The sequence below is a fragment of the Furipterus horrens genome, unplaced genomic scaffold (genome assembly GCF_987537825.1).
Source record: "Furipterus horrens unplaced genomic scaffold, mFurHor1.1.pri manual_scaffold_12, whole genome shotgun sequence".
NCBI classification, from domain to species: domain Eukaryota; kingdom Metazoa; phylum Chordata; class Mammalia; order Chiroptera; family Furipteridae; genus Furipterus; species Furipterus horrens.
The window spans coordinates 97,193,734-97,216,888 of NW_028327182.1; positions in this window are offsets into that span (position 1 = coordinate 97,193,734).

Consider the following 23,155-nt stretch of genomic DNA (forward strand, 5'->3'; position numbering starts at 1 on the left):
CCTCACGGTCACTTACAGGGTCTGTGGAAATTCAGGGTTGTGCTTGACCGTGGCCGTGGCGGAAGGCTTCTGCTGCTGCCTCTCTGAGTCTTGAATACCCTGCTTTTAACTCCATGAACGTTTTCAGCTTACCTGCCATACGAAAAGGAGAAGAAAGGGGTCCATGACTCTAGCTAGCGTTCCTTGTTAGTAAGTGATCCCGCTGTCTCACGTGTACTTTAGAAGGAAAACCACCGTTCCCTTAGGGTTAAGGGACATCAGCCAGTGTAAAGGTCAGGGACTGTTAACAAGTTATGTGACCCTTGGCAAGTTACTGACCCTGCGTCTGGCTTCAGGTCTCGAGGGTCCCATGAGAACCAGAGTCATAGGCTAGTTGTGAGTATTAAATGAATTAAAATGTTAAATTTTTAGAGCCATAGTTGGCCCATAGTAAGCACCAGTATGTGTTAGAAGGGACGCCCCCAGCATTTGAGAAGCAGCTGGTCTCTCACTGGTGACTGTCAGGGCGTTAAACTGCCGAAGCCTCAGGCTTCTCCCGTGCGATGATGATGTTTACTCTGTGAGACCACGCGGGACCACAGATGTTTACGAGGTGTCTGGTGTGAACAGAGAAGCACACAGGTGGTGTCCCAGGTGTGTCCGTTACAGACTTAGAAATGGAGGTGAAGGCACCTTTCCCCTGCTCTGAGCTACTCTTCCATGCAACGGATGTTTTAAAAATGATAGCAATTTCATGACGGTAATGAGCAGCCCCTGCAGAAAACTGGAAAACATAAGCCAGCAAAAGAGAAGGTTAAAAACGACTTATTCATCTCAAACCTGAGGTCTCTGCTCTTATATGTTGACGTGTCCTTTGTCACATGTCTAATTTGTCACCACCCATCTATAGTTTAACCACGCCTCGTCAGGTGCCTAATGCTGGGTGTGTATAAGGCATCACCATGTCTGCTCCCCGAAAGTCCTCCCATCTCCTGGGAAAGAGGGCCGCCGGCGTTTAAGAGCTGAGTTGCAGGGAAAGCTGTCTGTCGCGGCATCAGATAGGGTCACTTTCAGAGAGAAGACAAGGAGGGGAGAGCTGGAGACCGGAGGGGGCAGCACGTGGGGCAGGGACTGTTCAAGGATCGCCATGGCCATTCTCGCCTTCTTTCTTAGGGGGAAGAGCTCCTTTCTGGGTGACAGGTCGCCCCAGGTCACCCTGTTCTGATGGGCGTCTTGGGACTTGGCCTTCAGTGCTCCTTTGGGGAACAGCCCCTCAGACATAGAGGAGAACGAGGCTGCCCAGCCCACGTCTGACAGGGGTTACGTGCAGAAATGACCTGTGCAAATTCCTGGCCCTGTTCTGGGAAAGGGACGGCGTCCGCCCCCACTCTCTCTCCTCGTTCCCGAATCCAGGAGGCGGTGGGGACTTGGGAGCCGGCTCCTGCGGAGGGCGCCCTGGGGTCGCAGCAGTCACGAGGGGAGCCCCCGGGCTGGGGCCTGTTGACATGTAAGCGTCCACCAAGGCAGCACCCCGGCGAGGCCAGGCTGAGCCCTTGGGTGCCGGGAGACAGGAGGCCAGGACCGGCGGCTTGTCCCTCGGGGCGAGGGGGGATGCTGGTGCGCTCCTCTTCCCGGGGTCTCTCACACCCTCATTTCACAGGAGGCAGAGAGCGGGCCGTTGCAGGAGCAGGACGCAGGGTGGGCTCGCTTGTCTGCGCACACGCGTCTGCCCCCGGCTCCCTCCCTTGGCCGCCAGCCCGGTGCGGGCCTGGGCTTGGGCTGCTGGGTGGCGCTTTCACTCAGCTCCCCACGAAGACGACACCCGTGCTTTTATGGCCGAGCGCATGCTTGCCCTGCACCCCTCGCTGGCCTCTGCATGACAGTGAGAAAAAAAACCTGTATATTTTGGGGGCAACAGTGTTGTCGGGGCTCTTTCTTACAAAGGCTGCTTGGAAGGGACTCCCGTGAGGACACAGCCGCTCCCGTCGGAGAAGCTCCCTGCAGACACCCTGGCACACACAGGGCTTCCGTCCAGCGCTCCGTCAGGGGCGCGCACGGGCCGAAGACCGTTCCCTCTTCCCGGCGCCGTAAGGAGGCGCGGCTGGCAGGTGTTTCTCGCGCTCAACGGGATGGAACCGTGTCCCCTCGTTTGGTTACCGTTCGTGGGCAGTTCTAGCTGACTTTGAGGATGCCCGGCTTCAGACAAGATTAATCCGGGTGAAGTGGCCTGTTAAACCAAGTATTTATCAAAGTGTCTTATGGGGGCACCGGTTCATTATTCTCTCTGTTCGCCGTGCTACAGGGAACATTAGCTTTCCGAACAGGTCATTCTGAAAGCGGTCCCCGTGGTGGGACCGAGACTTCATAGATCGCCTCCAGTAACCGTGGCTCTTGCCTGCTCTCTGGTTAGAGAGAAAGCAGCTTTGCTCACGGTGCGCAGTTCCCGGGGCTGCGTCTCCTCCTGGACCGCACACCAGGGACACGGGGGCGGAGCCGCGGACTGAGGAAGCGTCTTCCTTCTGGGCCAGCCCAGCGGGTTCTGAGCGGCTCCTGCCTAGTAGGGCGCGGCTTTGGTGGAAGACCTTCCCATGTCTCTGTTTCCTCAGTCGTCAGCTGGGCGTCCTGCTCCCTGCTTGGGCTATGTCGTCGGGTTCCTGCCAAATGAGAAAGGGAAACACCCGACATCTCCTACATGTGACGTTATGTATCATGCTATTCGTCATACAGTTACCTTTGGCTATTGAAACGTATTATAAAACCTCTTACTCTCAATTGGCGGAGGTTGAATGTATTTGTTAAAATGTAAGACTGAAGCTACTCCTGACTTCATTCACTTCTAATAACTGAATTCCCATCTAAGAGAAACCCGATCACATAGAATAACTACCCGCTTCAGTAAAAACACGGGTATAATTTTGTGGATATTTTCATTGGTGAACAAACAAAATCTCTTTTTGAAAACCCATGCTGAGTAAGTGGGGGCAGCGGCCCTGAAATGACATTCTAACCAGAGCCGTAGCCCTGGGGTTTCTGAGACCTGTGTCCCCGGCCCCGCCGGCTCATCCGATCCCGTCACTGTGAGGCCAGTTATTCCGTGCGCCTCATGGGCTGTCTCGCATGCTGCTCAGCAAAACTGAGTCGGACGAGTGTTAACATTTGCTCGTTAGGCTTTAAACAAAGGCGAGGGCTACAGCAGGAGAGGCCTGGGTCGTCCCTGTGGGGTGACTCGCCCCCCCTTCATGCAATAGCTGTTCCTGCATGCTAGGGACCAAATATCTTTGCAAAGCAACATTTTGAATCCCAATAAGCGAGATTCTGGAGGAATCCGTGGGTGTGGTGTGTGTGCTGTGCTGTGATTACATAAGACCCCCTATCGTAAACTAGGGGGACATCCAAGCTTTTGTCGTTTAAATATATATTTAAACCCGCCACCGCCTGCTCCCTGGGGTCAGGGCATCCGTTAGCTGCTTTATTCCCTCAGCAGACAGCGGCCGTTGCTGCAGAGGCTGAGCCCTGAGTCGGAGGGAAGAAGAGTCAAAGTTCCTGCTTCCAAAGGGAAAGTTCGCTCCAGCAGGCACGGGAGGCGTGCACTATACAGAGAAGGTCATCTGAACAGCGAGCAGTGCTCTGCAGGACTCCGGCCACGGTGCCCCGCAGGGGTCAGCAGCCTGCGGCCTCGGTCCAGCCCGGCCTGGGGCCTGTCCTCACAGTGCCCGCGGGGCCGCAGCCATGCCGGCTCCTTCACACTCACTGCGGCTGCTTTCTCGCTACGTGTGCGGGGTTGAGCGCCTGTGGTGGGGAGCAGCGGCCTGCGGAACCTCGAATGGTCACTGTCGGGCCCTTGAGAGAAAGGGTGTCACCCCTGGCAGCAGAGGGGAGACGCCAGCAGGGCCCTCCTGCAGCGGAGACCTTGAGCAGGGACCTGGCCAATGAGACACGCACGGCCCTGAGCTGGGATGAGCTGGCAGGGTGGGGACAAGAGCGAGGTCCGTGGCTGGTGTGAGACAGGGCCAGGGCCACCGTGGGGCGGGCGTCCCTGCGCGTCTGGGTGCCCACGGTCCTCGCGGCGGAGCCTAGGGACCTCTTCCTCCCGGAACAGTTTCTAAGTGTGTAAAACCCAAGACAGGGTTCCAAAGGAGACTGAGTATAATGTCACGTGGCCATCAAAATAGAAAAGCAAACGTGCCCAGTCATCTGCTTTAACTCGTCAGTGAGCCAGAGTTAGAAGTTAGTCCTATGATTATTATAATTTTAAAGCAGAGGTGAGGGCGAACATTATTTCAAGATATCAGCAAGAACTGAGTGCCAATAGCTGTGACTTATATTAGCGCAGGAGGCATGGGTGCTGCTGAAACTGCCTGTTTTGCTGCCTGTGTTAGTACTTGAAGGGGCAAGATTCAGGGTTTCCCAAGACAGAGCCCACGGGAGACTGATTATCCCCCATCATCTCTCTATGAGAGAAGCAGCTGGTTCATGGGATCGTGGAGGCTGAGCAGTCCCATCGTGGGTTGTTTGCACGCTGGACACGCAGGAGAGCTGGTGGTGGGTGAGTCCCAGTTCAAGGGCAGGAGGAGGAGACCCGGCTCACACATGCAAGCTGAGGAAGTGACTTCTTCCCGCCGCCCCCCTCAGCTGGTTTGATGAGGCTCACACGCACGGGGACGGGAGAAGGTCTCCACTCTGTCCAGTAAGGGGCCCGTGTTAGAACTCTCAGACCTGGAGAGAATTTCTACTAGAGTTTATGTGGCCCACCCTCACAGCACACGCTTGGGAGCAGGACCTCAAATGCTCCCGAGAAGCGTGGTTTTCCAGCTTCTTTTACGCATTTGAAGTGAAGGCGGGAACTTACGGAGGATATTCTGTGGAGGTGGGAGACCCAGGCTGCAGAGGTGGGAAGAGCACCCCAAGGCCTGTCCTTCCCGAGAGGCCAACGGTGTTCAGGCCAGGAGGCTGTAGAGTCGGCTGCTCCCAAACGGTGTCGTCTTCGTTATGAAAATACAGGTGTGCCCAGCGGACCCGGGCCTTCTGCTCTGCTCACAGTGCTGACTTTCTTTTCATTAGTTTGAGTTTTTATTTTTTATTATTTAAAAAGACCTTATTTTCAATTACAGTTGACATGCAATATTATAATATGCATAATGCAGTGATCAGACATGTATAGAACCGATGAGGTGACCCCCGGATGAGTCTGGTAGCATACTGCTGACCTTCCCTCACCTGTCTCACAGACCTTAGTCAGAGAGAGGTGTGGTCCTAGCTGGGCCGCTTCCTCCGCTGGGCGGCACCGAACGTCCCCGGCGTCGGCTGTGGGTTTACGCACGGGAGCTGCTTGGGAGAGCGGCTCAGCAGGTTTGCAGTGGAGACCCAGCTGGCTGCGAATCGACCCTCTTGTCTTGCAGCCTGGTCTGACCGCCTCCTGTCCCAGGAAGATCCCTCGTTCTCTGGTTCCGTTTGTATGTCGTCTCTGGGAGGCATCAGGAGATAAGGCTGCTTGGAGGGGTTGGGTTGACAGATTTCTGCCTTTACTTCCAAGGACCTTGAGCAGGACCCGATAGGAGAGGCACTGGGACAGGTGTCAGGAGACAGATGCACAGTCAGCAGAGCGGAACCAGTCGGCGCGCCAGGCGCCTCTTCCTGTGGAAGCACGAACATCTGGTGTGAGCAGAGAGGTGGTGCCCTCTTTCCGCTTTCTGTTTATATATTTTTTTCTCCACGGCTGTCTATTAAAGGTAAATGGAAGCATCTAGAATATTTGTAACGTTAAAAAGTATTTGCCTTTGAATTGTTAGTTTATAACGTCTTGAGAAAAGGAAGCATATTTATTGGACTAGTTTGTGAAACAGTTCCCTGTTTTCCTGGAGAGTTAATATTCTGAACTGCATCTCCCTGGAGGTGCACACATCTGTGTGTGCATGCCCAGTCATTTCGGGGAACCTCACGGCCACTCACAGCACATTTTCCAGGCAGTGACGGGGACATGCCACCTGCAGGGAGCCAGGGCCGCCGTCCGACGCTGGAGTCCGTTTCGTGTCGCATTTTGTAACTTGTCGTTAAAAAGAAACCGTGCCTGAGACGGGACATGTCTTCGAATGACAACCCCCACGTGCAGGCAGACCCCAGATGCCGGCACGCCTGCCCGTGGCGAGCCGTGCCTGGTAGTGTCTTCACGTGCGCGTCCTTTGACGTTTGAAACACGGAGCAGGAGACACGAGGAGCTGGGGCCAGACCCCTGTGCACACGCTGGTCTGCCGGAAGGACGTCACTGTTTGATTTAACACCGTGGACACGTGCAGACTAAAAACAAAACACAACCCCAGGCAGCAAGGAGCAAGCCCGTGGGCAGCTAGAGCAGCCTCCGTTCCTTCGCGACCTCCGTGGGGCTGCTGCGCCGTCCTCCCGGTTCTCGGGCGCACCTCAGGGCGCCGTGGTTCCGGGAGGACTGGGTGCGGGACCCGCACGTCTGTGCGGCGCACGCGTAACTTCGGGTCGTCACTCGGGCCTGTAGACTGGCGTCTGGGAGACGGTGGCCGTGGCTGTCTTGTCCGCAAACCCTCCTGGGAGGAGGGAACGCCCCCCTTAGGGCGCTTTAGGGCTAAGAACGGTGTCTGGAAGAACATGAGGAAAACTCCTCAGACGGTACTGCTGCGCCCCCCTTTGTGCCCCATGACAGAGGCCCCTCTATCCGTCCCCACGCGGCGTGCATTGCAGAGTTCTGCGCACCTCCGCCTGCCCCTGGGGTGGGGGAGGGGTGGGGGGAGGGTTGCCGGTGGGGGGATGGTCGGTGATCACAGTTAAGTGAATTACTTGCTGGCTCATCTCGAACTTTAATTACTTTCTCCTCCTCAACTTTGCAATTAGCTGATGTGGCTGCAATTTTTGTCACACGCTTAATCTTTATATAGCGCTTTTGGCCAGAGCACAGCTCAGGTCTGTGAGCTCCTCTGATGTCTTTCTGCAGAGCTGGGGCTCAGCCCGCTGTGACGTCCGGCGAGGGCACCCTGGCGTCACCTCACCCTCGCCGCCACCTGTCCTTCATTTCCACAAACCCCCCGATTCGGAGGCAGTGTTATTCCGGTTTTATAGGCGTGGGACTGAGGCTGAAGAAAGTTCCAGTCACCAGGGAGAAGTTCCCTTGAGATGTCTGCTCCGCAGCAGAGGAAAGCCCCGGTTTGAACACGAGCTCTGCAGATGTTTGTCCACGTCGCGAGTTCTCTCTCTGTGATAAGTGAAGGGAGGGCGCACTTACTGGACATTCTCCATTTCTCAGGCCCGGGGAGAGTCTCTCTCGTTCTTCCGTATTAATTTTCTCCACCGTTTCTGGAGAGCGGAGCAACGTGCCTGCATTGCAGGCCGACAAGCTGAGGTTCAGGGGTGCAAATGATTTGCCTAAAAGAAGACAGCTGGTGAGATAGGATGCCGGCTGTGAACCCGGGGGGGGGTATGAGAGAGGGGGAAGAAGCAGTCACCTGCGGCCTCTGCAGCAGCTGGGGGTGCCGTCTTGCTGGAGTTGAGGGGCTGCTGTACGTTTCCCTCCTCCTCTCACGGTTCTCACCTCCCGGGAGAGGAAATGGGTGGGAGTCACCTCCTCCTGGGGAGCTGGAGAGGCTGCTGCTCCCCTCTGCCCACCAGCAGCTCTTCACACGGGGGGGCCCTGCTCTGGAGCGGGGCTGACTCAACAGCTAGTCTTGCAAACACATTTTTTTTTAATCCTCACCGGAGGACACTTTTTCCCACTGCTTTCAGAGGAGAGGAAAGGAGAGAGACAGGAGACAGGAAAACGCCAGTGAGAGAGGGGGGCATCTTGGTTGCCTGGCCTACGCGCCCGGAATGGCGATAGAACAGGGTGCCTGTGTACCTGACCAGGGATCCGGGACTAAGGACTGAACTGGCCACCCAGATGTGTGCCCCGACTGGGAGCCGAACCCGCAACCTTTCGGTTATGGGACGATGCTCCAACCAGCCACGGAGCCACACTGGCCAGGGCACACCCAGTCCGTTCTTACAGACACGTCCCCAGGAGCAGGAAGCGTGAGGAACTGACAGTGACCCGCATCCATCAGTGGTTTGGTGCGACTCTAGGAAGAGTTCAGCCGCATTGGAGGGAGCAGAAACACACTCTGAGCCCAGAGGTGGTGCAGAACGCATCCTTAATGTTGACGATCCGTCATTCCCTGGTCTGTGTCTTCTGGGACGTCCAAGCTCCTTTCTCTTAACTTCCATTCCTTCCTGCCCTCCTTTTCTGCTCCTCTTTCCTCTCCAGGTACTGGCTCCATCTTGCCCTTGTGGCCATGCACAGAGCATCTTGCAGTCACTGAGCAACTACACTTTCTAGAACTTCAACCCTTCTTAAGATAGTATTAATCCCCTGCATCTGAGTTCAGGCTGATATAACAAAAAACCGCACCGAGAGGGTTAAGCTATAGACGTTCATTTCTCAGAGTTTGGGAGGCGGGAGGTCCAAGGTCAAAATGTGGGCTGATCCAGTTCCCGGTGAAGACCCCCTTCCTGGCTTGCAGACACAGAACCTTCTCTCTGTTCTGACGCGGTGGAGAGGGGGAGCTCTGGCGTCCCCTCCTCTTCTCACAAGGGCACCAGTCCCATCCCGGGCGCCTCCCACACGATACAATCTGCCCCTAATTACCTCCCGAAGGCCTGTCTCCCTCCATCATGACATCGGGCCTAGGGCCTCAACACCTGAGTTCCGGGGTGGGCGCAGACATTCCGTCGGTAACACCCTGCCATTGCTCATTTGCAGTACGTACACTCTTGTACTCAGGAGTCTCTCCTAACAGGGCGAAGACAGGCAGGACCAACGTGGGTGAAGGAGACAGAATCCTGCCCTGAAAACCTTGAACATTAAGGGAAAACATACAAAAAGAAGTATTTGGGTTAGATTCTGCCTACTGAGAGTTGCAACGAAGGAAACCAAAGGTCAGGTGAAAATCAGAAAACCGAGGGTTGGAAAATGACTTGTGAATCTCCCAGATGGAGCAGGCCTGAGCTCTGATGTCCTCAGGTAAAGGCTCATCTTCCGGCGTCTTGTTCTGGGGCCAGCGAGGGCCGTAGTTTCGGCGCTGTTCTGTTCGACCAAGTGACCATAACAACCTTCCGTGAGACGTACCGAGTGACCCCTTTGCCAAGGAAATGGCCTTTGGAGCCTGTGAATCACACCTCGATGTGACATTTCTTTCTGTTCCCTTCCTTTATTCCCATGTAAGATAGTTCAAGTGACATTATGTGTACCATGGAATTGTCAAGGGAGAAACCAACCAAAGTACTTAGAAATATCTGCATATTCAGAAAAAATCACTTGCCCTGTATGAACACACAGGAGTGAGTAAGTCTCGTGGGAAGGAGGAAAAGGTTACTCTCCAATTATACAAAGCAACAGCTGCCCTGGCTGAAAAGGAAAAATCAATACCGTAAAACACTTTGATTTTTAAGGTATAACAAAGCAGAACGTTTGCAATTATAGCCTTTTTTTTTTTTTCCTGGTCATGGCCCAACATTCATCTTTACACAAATGCGTTTGATTGCTTTTTCTTGGACAAGAACTTTCTAGAACGGCTTATCTGTAGTTGGGTAGGGCTCAGTGTGAGGCTGTGAAAAGGTGGGAGTGGGTTTGTGAGCCTCAGATCGGTGGCCTGGCTCTCTGCGGAGGTAGGATTTGTACGGGAACGACCGGAACTGCGGTGTCTTTAACCAGAAGAAGGTGCGTGCTCCATCCCCTAACACCCAGAGGCAGGCAGTCTGGAGTCTTGACTCTTTCTAGCGCATGTCTCTGTTCTTCCCAGAACTTGTGCTCCTGGCCCAGCGTGGTAATGAGGGCACTGGCTGTCGCCACGGCACTTGGGGCAGAAGAAGGAACAAAGCACACACACTGGGCACTCGGTTCTCAAAGCCGTCTTAGTTGGCACCCAGGGCCCATGCACAAAAGCGCACCATAGGAACGTGCAGCTTAATAAATTACCACCAAGGACACATTACGGCGTCCCCATAGCAGTCGAGAAGCAGGTGGCTGCCCCTCCTGCCGCCTCTCAGTCAGCGCCGCTCCTTCCTGCCGCGCTGGCTTCTTTGCCTGGTTTTCAGTTTTATGGAAATGGAACTACACAGCGTAGATTCCTTGAATCCACTGTCTTTCACTTAAAAATACATTTCTGACATTCGGCCCTGTTCTGTGCAGCTGCAGTTAATCCAGTGTCATTGCTGTCTATAACCGACTCGTTTCTTCTGCGGTGGGTGACTTGGGTTGTTTCCGATTCGGGACCGTTAGAAACTGTGCTGCGGTGCCCATCCTTCTTCCTGGCTCTTGGCACGCCTGTGTGTGCTCTGTCAGGGCTGCATATGTTTTGAGTGATTACAGAAATTTACCACCCATGGGTTTCCAATGTTCCACGTACTTCCCAACACTTGGTATTATCTTCTTCATTTTAGCCATACATATGGGTTTATAATAGCATCTTATTTTGGTTTTTGTTTTCATTTTGCTGATTACTCACGAGGTTGAACACCCTTTTCCATATTTACCATCTTTTGGATATTTGCCATTGTGAAGCGCCTGGTCATTAATTCTCTTCTCCATTCTCTCTGTTGGGTTGTCTGTCTTTTTCCTGTTGATTTTTAGGGCCTCTAACTATATTCTGGAGCCTGTTCTACTGTCAGTTGAACGTGTGGCAGGTACTTGCTGTACTCCATAGCTTGCCTTTTCATTTTTGTAATAGTAATTTTTTTTGTGTGAACATAAGGTCTTAATTTTAATAGGGTCTAATTTATAAATTTTGTGTTTTTGCTTTTTATCCCCCCTTAGTGTGTTGCGTAATCTTCCCCTGTCCCAAGATCATGAAGATACTAGCTTACTGATTTGAATTTTATATTTAGATTTAAAATCTCAAGTAACTTCTGTGGGTGGTGTGAGATGGAGATGAATTTTGTTTTCTGTGCTGTGAGGCCTGGGAAACTGCACCTGCACTGGGCAGTCCCCGCCTCCTGCTCCTGCTCCTGCTTCTCTTCCTGCTCCTTCTGCTCTTCCTGCTCCTCCTCCTCCGCCTCTTGGCAGGAGCATCCCTGCCGCAGAGCACTGAGCGTCCCGCATGTGAGGGCTCAGGAGAGCGTGACCCTTAAAGTGCATGTGGCAGCACTCCCAGTGGGAGAGGCGCGCTCCCCTGTGATTTAAAGAAAAAATGCTCACGTGAGAGCCGCTGCTCCACTGTGCAGAGGGACTGGGACACAGAGCATTTTCCTTGGGGGTGGCAGAGGGACGCTGCCGTGTCCTGATCCAGGATCAGGTGCCTGAGCCCAGAGCAGGAGGCTGAGTAGAGTCCTCGGGTCCTGGCCAGTCAGCTGTTCATGAACGAGCGAGTAGGTCGTTGAAAGAATAAAGCTTGCAGCCTCTTTTTGTGGCCGACGGCATCGCGCCCAGCTTGTGGGTGGGGAACTCTGTTCAGCTGTCTGGCCCTCGGTGGCGTGGGCTGTGTCTCCTGCAGAGATTCTGCCCGTTCCGGGGGCCTGGCGGGACCACTGCAGACCCTCTGGAGGGCAGAGGACGAGCAAGCACGCCCTCCTCGGCTGGCCCAGGATGCGGGGCAGCGGGGCGGGTCTCTCTTTTTGGCCTTTCCGAAGGGTAGACCGATCTCGTTAAAAACTTACTGTGCTGTAATAACAAAACTAAGGCACACCTCCAAATTAATCCCTGTAATTTTATAAAAATAGCCCGAGCAATTGCAGTGACCTTTTATGACAAACACCACGCATGTTAATCTAGAGCAGGTCAGTGAGCTTATGAGAGCTTTCCTGGTTCATCCCCCATGTGGTAAGTTCCTGAGACCGAGCTATAAATTGTTTGTATTACTTACAGCTTCCAGAGGTGACAGACTAATCTGAGCAATTAGATTCTTGGGAAAGATCAAGACGCTTATTAAATCATATCTTAGTCACTCCTAATTACAACCATCCATTTATTTCCGGGGAATACATTACTAATGCAAAGCCGCGATTCCATCGCCACGTAACTAGTCTTTATTTTAGGTGATTAAAAGAAACCGACATGACTGCCACCCATGCATAAAGGGATATAATTAATGGAAGTCCTGCTGTCACAGCACATCCCAATTATGGAGCAGAGTGGTGCCAGCTACTGCCACCACGTCGCACGTCACGTCTCCAGAACCGATTCACCTCGTAGCTGAAAGTCTGCACCTTTTTACCCGCCTCTCCTGATTCCCCACCCGCAGCCCCTGCACCCACCAGTGCACGCCCTGTTTCTAGGCCTGGAGCTTTTTTTTTTAATTCCACGTATGAGTGACACCAGGGGGTGGCCGTCCTGGAGCATGCTTCCTGCTCGCGGTGGTCGTCGGTCTCTGCGGAAGCTCGCCCACCCTGCCCTCATCCTTCCCCCGTCCTCTGAGCAGGTTACTCCTGCCTTGGGCGTGTTTGCTTTATAAGGAAGACAGGCGGTAGGCTGTTTTTAGAGCAGCTTTTCCCAAAGTGTGTTTGTCAGGCAAGTGGCTTTGGTTGCCTCTCACCAGGAGTGGACTCTGGAACACTGCTGTCCCCTCAGTTTGGGATCGGAGTCACCGAGGAAAACAGCGTAACCTGACACGTGTTTGCATGCAGAAGAGACAGGAAGATGAGCTTCAGCAGTGGGTGCTAATCTCCCACGGTCAGTGGGTCTCTCCCAGTGGCTGACTAGGACCATTTTGGTCTGCGTGCACCCTCTTGTGCTGCAGGATGAAGGGCCCTGTCTCTCTCTGCAGGAGACAGAGAGATCAGTGGAATTGGCTTGGTGACATGTGACGTTTAAGCAGAACAGAGAAGCGCACACTGAGTCAGAAACAAGGAAAGACATTTCCACACAAGCTGACCGAGTCTGTGAGGACCTTTAGATCTTGGTTGGGGGCGTTCTAGACCCGAGGCCCATCCTTACACAGCTGAGTAGGGGTCAGAGGACCTACCGCATACAGCCTTTCCCACCGCTGTTCAACAGAATTATTAACCGCTTAATAACTGCGGACAGTTTCCAAAGTTTATTAGGTACATTTTCAAGTTTTTCAGACTTATTATATTAGTAAATAGAGTCCTTTTTATGTTATTATCAATCATAAATTTTCAAGAGAGGGGAAAAAGGTATATGCGTTGTTTCCCAAACTTATTTTATTGCAGTATTTTAGTTTGAGGGGGAAGAACCTTAGAGTAGCTGAAACATGAGTTCAGAAATACTGCCTTACAGGGTAACTGTCCTGGGGGAAAATTCAGAAGAAGTCCTAGGAATGAGTCATGTTTGAAAAGGCCCTTAGACTTCACTTTCATGGTACTTGGTTCTCAGGAGAGGCCATTATCATCCAGTCCAATGCAGGAGCCATTCAACGGTGGCCATCAAATGGAATATAAAGACGTTCACTCAAGTACTACTGCCCTCTTCTACTTTATCCAAGATAAATTTTAGTAGACTATAATAGCTTTGATCAATGCAGATTGCATTTTATGTGCCCCCCCAAAGTCTTTTAAATAACATCACAAACCTCAGTGAACATACAATCCAAAAAAACAGCCAGACATGAACTTGACGCCTCTCAAGGAATGTTGCTTAAGGCACCTAAGTCTGTGTGGGAGGAAGGATGGGAGTCCCCCCTGGGACGGGCATCTGCGTCCGCCGCTGCCCGGACAGACCAAGTGCTTCGCCGTGTCATGAGATGCTTTCTGCCTCAGCCTCAGAGAGACTTCCCGTGGGGTCCTGCCTTGATTTTTCCCTTTGCAAGATGAAAAGTTAATTCCACCAAAGTAGAGTTATCCTGACCCCCTTCAGCTAAATTATAATCTAGATATTTTGAGTTCCTCTTGTGGACGGGGATGGGCTCACGTCTGGGTGATGGGAGCATTTGGCACGGGTGGTGTTGGCCGTGGTGCGAGGCAGGTGCCGTGACCCCAACTGCTCTTCGAAATGCGGCCTTTGACGACTGCCCCACCCCCAAGGATGCTCGTGCTGAGATCTTCTCCTCCCAGGACTGTCATCTGGGAATGGAAAATACAGTTCTGTTTTTCCCTGTGAGAGGGAACCCTTGAATGAGAACAGCCATTTCATGTAAATTCTCTAAGTAAAGATTAAGCGAAGACAGAGACCATTACTTTACCTTCCCTGGTTCGGAGTAACTCATTTAAAAAGAGGATCTCCTGGCCCTCATGGCCCCAGACAGGCTCACGGGGTGCTGCTTGGATCTGACATGGCTGACTTGCAGGTCCTTGTCTGTTCCTTAGCTCTTGCCCTAGTTCCTATACTTTATTACAAGGGGGCATGTTTCAGTGGACAGCGTCACATGACATGGACATGCTAAAGGCAGTTGTTTTAAGGGGTTCCTGCTCTAGACCTGTCGTCGCTGTGGGCGGGGCCCCGGGATGGCCACTCTGACCCGCTGCTGCCATGCGGGCTAAGCAGGCCCCCGGCCTGCGCGCTCTCCCTGCGTCCCCAGCTGCCCTTTGTCCCCTCCACCTGTTCCTGCCACGGCAGCTTCACCTCTAGTGTCTGGCGCCCGCCGGCTCAGCCTGGCTCGGAGTCCTTCCTTCCGGTCGGTCCTTCTGCGGCGCAGGTTGCCCACTTCCCACCTGCTGGACGCTGTTCTTCGTCAGTGAACGAAGTGGACAGAGGTCCCTGGTGCTGTGGAGGTCACAGTCCGTGAGGAAGACAGATAACCAACAGGGGACGGAATACAAACTGCGCTGCAGAGGGTGTTGGGAGGGTCAGTGCTGCGGGCCCTTTCTGGTGCAGCAGCTAGCGGGTGGGGAACGGAGGTGGAACAACTAAACACACCCCACAGAGGACGCGAGCGGATTCAAGGTTAGAAGCTGGTGGGAGGTTTCCTAAGACAAGTCTAGAGGGGGGCCCTGTGGGCCGGGTGATGCCAGAGAGCACAGGGAGGAACGCAGAGAGAAGGGCCGAGGTGGCCCGGGGCCAGGTTACCGGGCGCCTCTGTGTGAGGACTTGGGGCTTCACTGTGAGTCGGGCCGCAGGGTGTGAGCAGAGGAGCCGTGATGTGGCGCACAGGTTGGATGATGGCTGCCGGTGTTCAGTGTGGGGGCAGGGCAGCCGGCTAGCAGGGTGACAGCACCCTGGGGTAGAGGTAGAGGTTGTGCAGACGGGCGGTCGGGGCAAGGGGGTGAAGAGCAGTAAATTCTCGGTATTCTTTCAAAAGAGAGCCTGGCCGACAGACTCGATGCGGAATGTAGGGGAGTGAGGGGCGCAGGGGCGATACCAGGGGAAGAAAAATGCAGTCGCCATGAACTTGGGAGGGGAAGATGAGCAGGACAGAATTTGGGAGGGATGTAGGGGTGAGTTTTGAGTGAGATGTCAGCTCGATGACCAGGGAGCTCGCGTAAGCCGTTGGATACACGAGTCTGGGGCGTGGGAGAGGTCCTACACAGCAGAGGTGGATTGGGGTGCGGTCGGCATCTGGATGGTACTCGTCCTAAACCACCTGAGTGGTCCCAAAAACATCGCAGAAACTGGGGAGCTTATAAACACAGAAATGCATTTCTCACGGCCCTGGAAGCGGGAAGTCCCCGATCAAGGTGCCAACAGACTCCGTGCCTGGTGAGGGCCTCTTCCTGGTTCTTAGCAGGTTGGCATCTCTGTGTCCTCACATGGCAGGAGGGGTGAGGGAGCTCTCCAGGGTCTCTCCTCTGGGGGCACCAATCCGTTCATGGGGGCTCCCCACGTCCCTGCCTCCTGAAACCGCCCCCTTCAGGGCTAGGATTTCCACCTCCGAATTTGGGAACGCCAGCATTCAGACCCGGTAGGACTTGAAGGCTTGGAAATGGCTGAGGTGACCACTGCAGGTGAGTGCAGAGAGAGAGAAGAGGACCATGGCCACGCCAGGAAGTGAGGCGCAAGGGAGGGATGGACACGTAGGCTGGAAACGAGGGGCCCTTGCGGTGGGAGGAGAACCAAGGGCGTGCGCCAGCCGGGCAGCCGGGCGAAGGCGGTGTGCCCAGGAGGAGAGCGTGATCGCAAGTGACACCCCAGTGGAGGAGCAGACCGACCGCGGGGCTCGGCCACGTGCAAGTTGTGGTTGTGATGAAGAGTAATTTGCCTCCGTTGGGTGGGTTTCAATAGAACAGGAGGAAGGAAACTGGACACACATTTGAACACTTGACTCGTGACTAATCTCATAATCAGCCCTGTCTTACAGTCGCTGTAGGCAGCGGTACTGCCTGCGTGCCCGTGACCGTGGTCATAACTGTCCTGTGTGTCGTCATGTGTGTGTCATCGGGACTACACGTGTTGTGCTCAATTGTCATTTAAATTGCCTTTCTTATTTTTGTGCCCTGAAAATCTTCCCTGACACGTTCTAGTAAAATACAAAGTGGGGGAATCAAACAAACCTCGCAGAACAGGTGCAGCAGCTTGGGAAATCCTTGTGGAGACAAGAGTGGCACCTCTGCTGTAGAGAGATTTTAATTTTGCCACGCTGAGGTTGTGTGTGCCGGGGAGCATCGTGCCTTCAGGGACCAGTGCTCTCTGGTGTGCTTACACATTGTGGAAGGCAAATTCGTTTAAGTGTTCTTACTACAGTAAAAATAAAGACGTCAATCCATCAATAAAAGTCAACAAAGGAGAGCTGTTGGTGGGAGTGAGGTCTGTGCTGTTCTGAAGGATGGGAATAAACTAGGTCAATTGAATTGCCAGTCACTTTTCCTTTTCAGGGGTCATAAAATGGGCCTTCGCATGCACGGAGGCTTAGGTAGGATAAAATACCATATGCGGAAAGTGTTTTCTTCGTGAGTGTTACAGTTCTGTAATACGTGGGTCCTTCCGTCTACACCCCACACACTCCAGATCACTGCTCAGTCGCATCTGTGAATTCTGTTTACCTGGTAGCCCATAAATTATGTTCTCACAGGAGAGTCATTATCCAAGGAACGTTCTTGAAGTCTCACAGATTTAACTGAAAGATTTGCAGAAATCATATGTGTAAATTATTCCACTTGTGTTCGTAGTAATTTATTCTAAACAAATTGGATGCATGGCCATCTGTTATGGCGGTTAGAACAGGAGAAGCCAGCTCTTTTCTATCCGCACGAACTGATGTTGGAATCACACGTGCAGAACTGTGCAGACGAGACCGCCGTGCCTTTGAAGGGCATCGGCACAGGACAGCAGCTCGGCCTCCGAGTTCCTGGTGGCTTCCGGCCCCGGACTGCGTGAGTCTCACCCAGAGCCAGATTCGGTGTTTTCATCTTGGCTGAGGACTGCAGACTAGCCAAGGATCAGAGAAGGACAGAGCTGCTCTTGGGCCTGACCGCCTCCTTCTCTTCCTACGTCAGCCCTGCCTTCCCTCCCGCCTGCCCGCCTGTGCCGTCCCCTCTGCACCTTGAAGTCTTTAATGTCACTTCAATGAAGGCCACCCGGGGCACCGGCACTGCCAGCTGGGTCTCGCAACCTCATCCTGAATTCTCTTTCTGGCAGCTCTTGGATGGATTCAAACCCGAATACCATCCAGGTGTGACCAGGCCCCGTGGGAGACGCCTGCTCTCATGTCCTGCCCAGAGTTGTGGGGGAAGCTCGGCCTCAGCCAGGAGGGCAGCGAGGAACACGGCTCGGCTCCAAAGGAGACAAGTAGGCAGGCAGGGAGGTTGCCGGTGACAGTGCCGTTGGCGCAGCACGTCATCCACATGGCTCCACGGACCGGAGAGAGGGGGTGTCTCCCAGGGCCCCGCGGGCCCGGAGCAGCAGCAGGGAGCACCCGGTCCCCTTCTCCAAGGCTCAGGGAACGGTGTGATGGACCCGGAGGGCGCCCGCGCCCACGATGGGTTGTGCCGCCGCTGAGACAGGCAGAGCCGGGGCTCGGTGCCTTTTGTGAAGCACGTACCAGGCCGGCCTCTGGGCCCAGCAGGGTCCTGGCTGAGATCACGTTCTCACATGGGGATGCCACCCGCGGCTACTCAGACCAGCCACCGTGACGGGGACTGGGACGACACGGTCTCATTGAGATAGCAGGCGGGTCCTGGGTGGCAGTGTGGATCTCAGCCATGCCCTTGACCTGGACATTTCTAGGTGCCAGAGAGACCAGAGGTCTCATTTCGGATGACGGTTGCTTTCTGTCCTAGGTGTGTACGACTGTCCCCGAGTGATGGTGATAATCCCAACGTGATGGGAAGCGGAGGTGAGCGCACGCCCACCCCCTGTGCACGCAGGATGAGGTTCAAGGCCGACCTGTCGCCGGGTGTGGTCCATCCTCCACTGGCAGTGGAGGTGCCTGTGGATCTTCTCGGGCTCATGCTGCCTCCTTGGCTGGGGCCGCTCAAGTCAAGGATGAGGTCCTGGCCACTGTCCCCAAGAGGCGGGCTCCCAGGACAGGAACCAGGCTCACACTGCTTTTCGGGACCAGGCGCTTTTGCATCCTTGGGTAGGACAGCCCCTCTACCCAGAGGCTTACCGGGGCAGCCTGGTGCCAGAGCCCATCGTTACAGGGCACAGGTGACCGAGCAGCAGCCTGCATGCCCCATGGAAAGACCTTCTGGGTCCCACTGTCCCCAACACACAGCCTGAGGGCCCAGGGCACCCCCGTGGGGCCTGTGGTTAGTGAAGCTTGTCTGGTTGCTGTCACGTTACTGCTGTTAAGCCACGTGGGCAGCGTCAGCGGTCATTTCAACCTCAATAGCATACGGGGTCCAACCCAAGACCGTGTGGGTATCAGAGGAGGCCCGAGTCTGCGTCAGTCAGAGGTGAGGGTTGCTGTCCTGGGTGTGTACATGGGCACAGGGAGGGGGCTTGCTCAGGGGCGGCTGTTGGCAGGGTCAGGCGCACGGGACGCTCAGGGGTGGCTTTTCTGCTCCCACGGCAACAGGCAGGAGTGACCAGTCCGCCCGCGGGCCCGGCCACCAGCCGCTGCGGCCCGGCCCGGCTGCCGGGACTGAGCCGGGTGGAGGTGCTGGGACAAAGGAGCTCCGGTTCTCCCCTCCTCCCTGCACCTCCTCCGGGGGCCTCAGGGCACCCGCTCCAGGGGCTGTGTGTTGCTCTCCCTCCATAGCCAGGGGTTTGTGTGTCCAGGCTGTGGTTCCTCCTCCTCACTTTGCCCAGCCATCCCCACCTGCGCACAGAACTGCTGTCCCAGTGGGTCAGCGCCAGACACCAGGGCACAGGGATGGAACTTGCAAGGGCCTGGGATGTCTCGTCGGGCCACCTGGGCAGGCTCCCTGAGCGGCGCTTTAGCGTTTGTGACCGGGTCCGGTCCCTGGGGTCTGTGATCTGCTCTCCCTACCGAAACCTGAAAGCAGGTGGTGATAGAAGCGACCGTGTGGGCCCCCCTCCCCCCCTTACCTACCCGCTGCCCTGAGCTGATGCCTGGCGGGCCGCCCCGGTGCTGGGGGCACCGGACAGGAAGGAAAGGAGGGGAGGCCTGCCAGGCAGCGTCGCAGACACACAGAGAGCCGGCTCTGCCTTCCTCTCCTCCTGCCGTCGCACAGGGACCTGCCCTCACGGGGACAGCTACAGTTCACGCCACCTCGTCCGACTTGACTGCGGCGTCGTCCATCCTGCTGACACTGAAGTCTGCCCGGAAATCCGTACCAGGTGAATCTTTAAATGTCCACCAGCCACTGGATGATGGCAGGACAGCGTCCCCCAGCGCCGCAGCGGTCGGTTTGCTGCTGGGTCCTTTTGGCCATGAGCGGTGGTTACAACGGTCAGGATAAGCCCAGACGTGGGCCAGCTCCGCCCCACGTGCTCCAGTTCTGTGGCCGCAGCTGCCGCTCTCACGACAGCAGCTACGTGATGCGAACGAGTGTCGGTGGCGACGAGACCTGCCGTGAGGCGGTGGCAGGGCACAGGTGCAGTCCGTTTGACCAGGATGGGCAGGGACCCCTTCGAGTGCATGTGCTGGCTCATGCTGGATCAGCTGCCCACGAGATAACCCTAGCAGGGCAATCGCAGCCTCCTTGGCGAACAGGTGGAGGCGCATGGTTTGAGCCCAGTGTGTTAGGAGGGCAGGATGCAGAGGCCCCACCCTAGGGGGAGTCAGGGAGCAAAGCTGGGCCCTCGGCGCTGCAGCTCCGATCAGGCCCGTTGCTCCCACTCGGCATCACCCGGGCATCGCCCCTTCCCATGGCAGGGTGGGGTGTGTGTCCACCGGACGATAGCTATGGCTTCCAGGTCCCACAGCACGGTGTTTTTACTGTTCCGGTTTGTCCTCACCCTGGTACCCAACCAGATAGCTAGGCCACTCGCCCCAGCCCAAGAATCTGCGGAAATAGAAGCTGTCTGGTCCTCAGGAGTAATGCCAGGGCAAGGGCAGTAAATGGCTTCCAGTTGGGCCCATCGTGCTGTGGGGCTCTTACCAGGCATTCATCCATGGCTGCCGTTGGAACTGGATGCCTGGTGCCGCCCGGTGGACACCATAGTCTTTTGGTTTGGGGGTGCCAGCATTAGAGCCAACCTAAGCACGCTTGGGGGCCTCCTGGACGCGAGGTCCTCACGTGGCCAAAGGCTGCCCGCGGGAGAGATCGGGAACATGGCCTCCAAGTCTGATGGTCGCAAACTTACGTCAGGCGGGTACACCTGGGGGGTCAGAGTGGCTTTTCACTTGACTCTATTATTTCTGCTGCCTCCTTATTTGGTTATGAGAATCTGAGCGGACCCAAACCTGGTAGCTCCGTGTGCATCCGTGGGTGGACGCTGCCCGAGACTCCCATCAGCTCAGTTCCATCTGTTCTTTATAAAACTGTGCTGGGTCCTACTGGTCACTGTTACCCATGTGCTAGGCTAAGCCACTCACTTAAAATAAGTCACCCATTTCATGGTCACCAATAGGATAATCTGTACTGTGATTTTGCCAGGGCTGACACCTATTCCTTTGATTGAGTTGTCAGAATCATCTTTTCTCATTTTAGAAAATACAGATATTGCTGACTTTCAGCCTTATTATGTCTTTCTGTTTCCTCTGATTTAAAAACATTGCCCTCAAGTGAGATGTTTTTAAAGAAAAAAGTATTGAACCAGTTACCATGTTTTTAAACTCTTCATAATCTTGAGGAATCACTGTGAACAAAGGCACGAGCCTTAGAGCAGGTCCTTGTTCCCAACCTTACTTTCCCGGACGTTACTTCCCATGGCCTTTGCTTCATTCTTTGCTCTGGTTCCCCGGCGTCTCTGACCTGGAATTCCCAGGGTTTGTCCTATGCCTGAACCCCTGCCCTGGGCCTTCTCTCCACCGACCGGAGACTCTCCTCACAGGTCATGTGCTTCCTGCTCACACCGCCCGCAGCCCAGGGAAGCCCCAGATGTGGGCCCTGCTGTGCAAAGCCACCCTTAGAGCTCCCCGTTCTGACCTGACTTTAATTTTATGGGCACGTGTGTACAAGCATTTGACGTAAATTAAAGTGCAAGATACCTGGCCAGCGTGGCTCAGTCGGTTGGTCGTCATTCTGCAAACTGAAGGGTTGCAGGTTCGATTCCTGGTCAGGGCACGTGCCTGGGTTGCAGGTGTGGTCCCTGGTCGGGGCGCATGTGAGAGACAACCAATGGATGGTGCTCCCTCACATGACGTTTCTCTCCCTTTCTTCTCCTTCCCTTCCCCTCGCTCTAAAAGCAATGAATAAGAGTCCTTGGCTGAAGATTAAAAAAAAAAATCAACATAGAATATGAGGAAAGTAATTTGTGAGGTAAAGTTTTGTGATGATGGGGAACTGTGTGCTTCAGTATAAAACTATATAAGTCACAAAGGAGGTGCTGGGCAGCTGAAAGGAAATCCGTTTTTGGTGGGTAAGAGCTATGCAGGCTGAGACAGTGTATTCTCTAACCATGTGTGTGTCAGTGCATGTTTGCTGAATGGACAGATAATCTAGATTCCGTGTGGTCTGGTGTTTGCGCACGTGCATGTATGCAGCTGCCTCTTGGTATCCGCGGGGGACTGGTCCCGGGGCCCCGAGAACCCCATCATCTGCAGATGCTCGAGTTCCTTCTCGTAAAAGGTGTGTTGTTTGCACACGGCCTTTGGACACCTGTTCACTTACTTTCGGTCCTCCCTAGACTTCCTGTGACCCCTCACGCAGGGAAAATGCTGTGTAAACAGTCGTCATGCCGTGTTGTTTAGGGAATGATGGCTAGAAAAGCCGCCGCAGGGCTAGCTGCAGAGGACGTGTGCGTGGCGACATGATGTTTTTATTTTCCTCGAGTGTTTCCGACCTGCGCGTGGTGGGGTCCATGAATACAGGGCCCGTGGATGCGGAGGGCAGGCCGTACCTGTGTGTACATGCAGACTTTCCATTCCTCACACCCCTTCAGGGAACACGCGTGAAATAACTCTTTTCCTTCCGAAGTTCACTGGAATGTTAACCCACACAAGAGGAATTTGATTATCTTACGTGCGTACGGAAGTTAAGGCGATTGGGTAAATAAGATCATCACACACCCAGCCGTTCAGCTGATTTCACGTTCATCTCGGGACGTAATTGAATTTGAAGCTCCGGGAGGAGCGAACTGAAGCCTCGCTGAGCTTGCTGCTCGTGCTGCCGTGACGGGAGCGCGTTCTGTGTCCGACGGAGACGAGGTAGCTCCCCGTGGGCACGGCACCCTCGTCCGCAGACCTCGGTGCATTTTACGCACAAGCCTGGGTGCAGTGCGTGCGACCCCCGATAAATGCACGGATGCGGGTGCAGGACGAGCCGCGTCAGAGGCCGTGGGCTCGGGGCCGCTAGGCGCGTGGGAGAGCTGGCGCCTTGCAGAAGGCCAGCGTCTCTGTCACCACTGTAGCCTCGGTCCCTGTCCTTCCTCAGCGGCACGTCCAGCATGAAAGACTGTCGCTCTGATGCGTGAGTCCTTCAGCTCTAAAGAGAGCCTGGTGCTCCTGTCTGAGATCCAGTATTTTCCTCCTGCAGGAAACCCAGAAAGGTTCCGGTGGGTTTAAAATAATAATAACTTATTTATTTATTTTTATTTTTATTATTTTTTAATTTTTGTTCTTCCGATGGGTTTTTATATGAATTCCTCTGAACTTGCGTGCTTCCTTCTGACAAGGGGATGCTTTGCTCCTGGCCGCGTGTGAGCCAGACCAGAACAGAAGGTTCCGCCTGCACTCTTTACACGCTCTTGTCTGGGGTCTTGAGTCTGCCTTTACCAGATCCCAGTTCCTTTGTGTCTGTCCAGGTTTCAGTGAGAAAGGGTCCTTGGGAAGGGACCCCGTGCTGAGTT